The sequence below is a fragment of the Pteropus alecto genome, unplaced genomic scaffold (genome assembly GCF_000325575.1).
Source record: "Pteropus alecto unplaced genomic scaffold, ASM32557v1 scaffold71, whole genome shotgun sequence".
In the NCBI taxonomy this organism is placed as follows: domain Eukaryota; kingdom Metazoa; phylum Chordata; class Mammalia; order Chiroptera; family Pteropodidae; genus Pteropus; species Pteropus alecto.
In genome coordinates this window covers 3,592,950-3,599,057 of record NW_006433024.1, presented here as the reverse complement: position 1 = coordinate 3,599,057, position 6,108 = coordinate 3,592,950, and the positions used below count along the sequence as shown (strand labels likewise).

Here is a 6,108-nt window from a genome sequence, read left to right as displayed (position 1 = left end):
ACCCGCACCCCCAACGCTAAGGGTCCTGCCAGGCTTAACATCATGTCTGCTTAACAATGGGCTGATGACCCTTATCAATAGCCAGAGGATCTGAGTCTCCAGGGCAATTATCAGGATTTGAGGGAGAGGGCTTTTTCCAAAGAAAGGAGGGAAGAAAACTTAACTCGGTTTACTAAAAAGATTAACTCTGCAAGAAATGTCCCATTTCATTTCCTGCTAAAATTAAGAATTTTACAAGTGATGTCCTGTCTCACAAGGGGCACGTGATTCCTTTTTCTGAGGGTCTCCGTGCACTTCCTGACGCAGGATGGGAGAGGTGGGGGTACAAGGGGGAAGGAATTCCAGGACCACCAGTCTTAACTATTTATAGATCGTTAGGTGTGGCAAGAGTTTCCAGAAGGCCATTTAAAGATCTATAAGGTGTGGTTAATCTATAACCTGCTGAGTCGGTCATTTCTGCAAGCCCTTTTGTTTGCATTTCTCAGATGCCTCCTCTCTTACTAGGATGACTGTATCTTTGAAAATTCAGGGTAATTTTCTTTTCCTACCCCTTGGAGTCCCAACCGCTGACACTAGACCACAAGACAGTGTAAAAGTGGAAATTCTCCAGTTACAGGGAGGTGGTATCTCCAGGCACCAGCTCCCAGGAGAAGCACTACAGTCCAAGGTGCAAGTAATAAAACTGTCTACTAGGCCCTGTTTGATCTGAGAGTCCCCGGATATATTTATCTTTGTACAAGACGTTAACGGCTAACTTCTGCTTCTTGTAATCTGCTTGCTTGCTTATTCAAGGATGTAGTTGGTTGCAGGCTTTATAAACTGCCTCCTCTGGAAGCTGGTGGCTGATCTCCTCTAACCCTGCATGGTAGAGAGTCGGTCACCGGCCGGCTAATAAAGGCTCATAATTAATCTCAACTGGCTCCATGGGTCTTAGAATCGTTCGCGCCATAACAGAAAGAGCACGAGACCACAGAATCCCTCGTTGTTATCTTGTTCCTTGCATACCATCTCTATGTGCTGTAAATGTTCATTATTCACTATCTTGTACCCACCAGTGTAAAAGTATTACATGTTTCTCTATTTTGCTTTTTACCCAGTCTTAAAGATTTCCCTGCTATACTTTTTTTCTACCTCCTTAATCTACCGCTAGTGGATTTCATGCACCTTCCATATATCTTCTTTGATTCCAATGTATAAAATTAGCTGCAAAACTGCCATTCTCTGGAGCATTTTCTCAGTCCGTTGAGATTTTGCTTCTGGGCACATCCTCAAATTTCGGCTTGAATAAGCTCTTATTAGACTTTTCTGTAGGCTAGACGTTCTTTCATCAACAAGTGGATAATATTATCTCCTTTATTCAGATGAGGATAATGAGGTCTAAGAACAAACACACTTGTCTTTAGTTCAAGAGCAAGTCCTTGGACATAGATTTTCTACCACAGGCCATGCTTCTAATCAACCTGGGACACTCTCTCTCTTCCTTCCCTTTTCATATTTTGTTCTGTTCTCTCTTCTTTCACTATCTACTCTGTTTCCTTTTTCTCTTTTTTTGGAGACTGGAGGACACACCAAGGAATTGGGCAGATCTTACTTTCAAGTAATTTATAGGTTCATCCTTCATTTAATCACAGTGCTATGTATGCATTTAACATTCACTAAATGTTTTAAATAAAGCAACAGATATGAACCTCTACTTAACCTAAAGAAAGGATCAGTTATTATAACATGATAAAAATATTCCCTAATCTTTGTGTAATATACACATACTTTAGGATTCTAACAAGTCACCTCTCATTTATTCTATAACCTGATACCTTAATTTTATATTATAAAGATTTTGGGGACATATTTTAGACTTTAAGTAATGGGCAACATATTGGAGGATTTTCAGAAGGATTTGTTAGGGATAATATACATTTGTACAGTTAATGCCCAGCAGACAATTTTTAAAATTGTTTTTTAGAAGTAATTTTAGGAAAATGAAAAATGCAAAGTTCACATATGAAAACAAGTCAACCAAATACACCAAGAAAAAAATATTTTCTTATCCAGTAAATTATAGAGAATTAACTTCTTGAGTGAATCTGGAAAAAAATAAATGGCATGAATGAAAAAGAAAAAGAATGTGGTAAATAGAGTTAATCAAGCAGCTAATTCAATTATTTGCACAGGGAGCTTTTTTGAAGTGTCAGATATTAGATTGTAATGAACTTTCTGTTTTGAAGTTCCAAGATTTCTTAGAAATGTAAGTGAAATAAATATAATTATGCAAAAGAAACAATTACATATTAAATCAGGAGAGATTAATTGCTCTGTTGACATAAAATTTCCTAAAAGCGATAAGAATACATCACTTTAAAGTAGATCTAAGATTTAAAGCTCTATGTTTTTAATTCATCAGTTGGATGGATTTTACTTAAAATAGTATTTTCAAAATTATTAGCACATTTGCTATGGTGATTGCTTTTAAGTCATTGTTTATTTGAAACAATTCAGCTATCTAAATTAACATCACTCTGCCTTTTTACAGCCTTGTAAAAATAAACCTATCTATATATATTTATAAGGTATAAAATATCTGATTGTATTCTATTATTTTTCACATTTTGCTGTCATTAAAGCTTTATTACATCCACCTTTAAAGCATACATTCCTCTCTGCATTTTGAGGTGAGCAGCAATGTTGCTCAGGAGACTTCTCAAAGGTACAAAGACAGCAATTTCTGGAAAATTGTGCCTTATAATTTCTATAATTCCTCACTGGTTCCATTGTTAAAATTACAAATAAGAAGAGATGTAAAGACACATGATTATCTCTATCTTAAAATAAAGTTATGTATTTGACTGCTGATTTGTTTTCTCAAATATAACATTAAATACGGTAAGGGAGAAGGAAGACTTCACTCTCAAATAGTACATCATTTTAATTGCAGTCTATTGAGTGTAAATTTTCTACCAAGAATTGTGTTAATCACTTTATCTGTATATTTTAATTTACTCCTTCTAGCACATCTATTGAGATTGTTACTTTTATTATTTATTACACTTATTTTAAGTGAATAAAAGGGATGTTCGGAGCAGAATTGGTATCTGCCAATGGTGACATAATTAGCTTATTGGTTACTAATTATATTTAACTGCAAATAACAAATTTGGAAAAGGAAAACACAGATTTTCTTTTTCCCACATAGAAATATGTAAGTTGGCATTTCAGACTGGGGTGATGATTTCATGAGACTAGCAAAGTTCTGGACTTTTATATTTTTATATATTTACTTATCTTTAGCATGTGTTCTTGGTTTATAACAGGAAGACAGATGCTCCAGTTCTAGCATCTTGTTTTCTTTGTAAAGAAGAAATAGAAAAGAATAAAACTCAAAATATAATAGGTAGATGAGCCTCTTATTATGTTAAAGGAAGCTTCTAGAAGCCTCATCCAAAAACTAACATGTCTCACTGACCAAAAATATTATGTCACATGTTCACACATATAGAAAGAAGCTTAGGAAATGCAGATTTTTATATGAGAACTTTGCTACCATCAAAATAAATAAACTATATAAATAAATTAATAATTTATATTTTAAGATAAATTTGTGACAGATTATTTAAATAGCACAATTGTATAATATTTAACAGAAATACATAATAGCCTGGTTAATATAAGGCTGCTACCATGAAAAGAAGTTAAAACATTGTGATTTTTTAAAATTAATTAATTAATTAATTTTCAGTTTTATCTCTAATTTTTATTTAAATTAAATTTATTGGGGTAACATTGGTTAATACGATTATATAATTTTAAGGTGTACGTTATACTTTGACATCTGTATATTCTATTGTGTGTTTACCACCCAAAATCCAGTTACCTTCAGCTACCATATATTTGATCCCCTTTACCCACTTCATCCTCCCACTACCCCCCTGTATTTGACCCTCTTTATCCTCAACCTACCCCTCCTCCCCCACCTCCTACACTCTGGTAACCACTAATCTCTAGTCCATGTTCATGAGTCTCTGTTTGTCCTGTTCATTTGTTGCTTTTAGGTTTATATCCCATATATAAGTGATACCATGTGATTTTCAACTTTTTCTATTTGGCTTATTTCACTTAGCATGATTATCTCGAGGTACATCCATGTTGTCACAAATGACAGTATTTCATCTTTTCTTATGGCTGAGTAATAGTCTATTGTATATATGTACCACAGCTTCTTTAGCCAATTATGTATCGTAGGACACCAGTTGCTTCCATGTCCTGGCCAGCGTGAATAATGCTGCTAGGAACATTGGTGTGCAAACCTTTTCAGATATGAGTTTTCAAGATTTTGGGGTAAATACCCAGCAGAGAGATGCTGGATCATATGGTAGATCAATTCTTAGTTTTTTGAGGAACCTCCATACTGTTTTCCATAGTGGCTGTGCCAATTTGCAGTCCCACTGGCAGTGTATGAGGGTTCCTTTTTTTTCCCGGCACACTCTCCAACATTTGTTATTACTTGTCCTGTTGATTATAGCTTCTAACAGGTGTGAGATGGTATCTCATTTTGGTTTTGATTTGCATTTCCCTAATAGCTAGCAATGTTGAGCATCTTTCAAATATTTGTTGGCCATTTATATGTCTTCTAGGGAGAAGTGTCTGTTTAGGTCCTCTGCCCATTTTTTGATTGGATCTTTTGTTGTTATTGAGTCATATGAGTTCTTTGTATATTTTGGATATTAGGCCCTTATTGGAAGCATTGCTTGCAAACATATTTTCCCATTCGGATGGTTGTCTCTTTACCTTGTTGACGATTTCTTTTGCTAAGCACAAGCTTTTTAGTTTGATGTAGTTCCATTCATTTATTTTAGATTTTACTTCCCTTGCCTTTGAGGTCAAAATCATAAAATCCTCTTTAAGTCCACAGTCCTTGAGTTTAGTTCCTATGTCTTCTTTTATGCATTTTATTGATTCTGGAAAAGACTCAATATTTTTAAGATGACAATCCTACACAAATTGCTCTATATAGCTAATGTACTCACGTTCAAAATCTTAATAGCTATTTTTGACAAAATCAACAAGTTGATCTTAAAATTTATATGGAAAGACAAAGGATGTAGACTAGCTAAAACAATTTAGAAGAGAAAGCAAAATTAGAAGATTTTAAATATCTGATCTCACGACTTGCTGTCGAGATAAAAGTCATTACTATGCATTATTGGTTTACGAATGAACGTATTTATTAATCAGTGTAACAGAACGGAGTCCAAATATACCAAATACACCAAATACACCATTTATATACCCAATTGATTTTTGAGAGGAACAGCTAAGCTTCTCAACAAATGTTGCTAGAACGATTGGATGTAGTCATAGAAAAAATGTGTCTTGACCTTTATCTTACAGATGCATACTAACTTAAAATGGATCATAGACCAAAATGTTAAAGCTAAAATTATTAAACTCACAGAAGAATCACAGAAGACATCTTTGTGATATTGAATTAAGCAAAATATTTTGTTTAAACATGGAACGCAAAATAGAAAATATAACAAAAATTTGATAAATGGGCTCATCAAGATTACAAATTTTTGTTTTCAAAAGATATAGTTTTAGTCTATGGCCACACTACCCTGAACAAGCCCGATCCCATCTGATCTCGAAAGCTAAGCAGGGTTGGGCCTGTTTAGTACTTAGATGGGAGACCACCTAGAAAGACCAGGTGCTGTAGGCGTAAAAAATCAAAAAATCAGAAAATAAGAGCTTGTAAGCTGACAAGATCCTTGCAATCTGTGAGGTCAACCAAGGGTTGCCTTGCCTCAAAAAAAAAAAAAAAAGAAAAAAAAAAATGTAGAAACAATTGTAGTTAATAAAATTCAATTTGAAAATTTGAAATAGTTTATTATCACAAAAACAAACTAGTTGTTTCATATATTATATAAAATACACCAACCACGTTCACAATACATATCGGACCTAAATACTTATGCTTGAGAAAACTATGTGCCCACACTGTGAAGCATTCACAGGAGACTCCCAAGGCACACATGGCATTCATTGCCAGGAACCTACACACAGCCTAGTGATCGCACTCCTGCCAGCTGGCATGGCACATGGATGAAAGGGAAT

The 6,108-nt window shown here is 34.5% G+C and overlaps 1 long non-coding RNA gene and 1 pseudogene across 2 annotated transcripts in view; both read left to right on the top strand.

The window, feature by feature from the left end:
* LOC112476602 overlaps nt 1–6,108 on the top strand; it is a 73,700-nt gene that overhangs the window by 17,980 nt on the left and 49,612 nt on the right. The window lies entirely within an intron of this gene.
* LOC112476739 lies at nt 5,595–5,713 on the top strand (annotated as a pseudogene).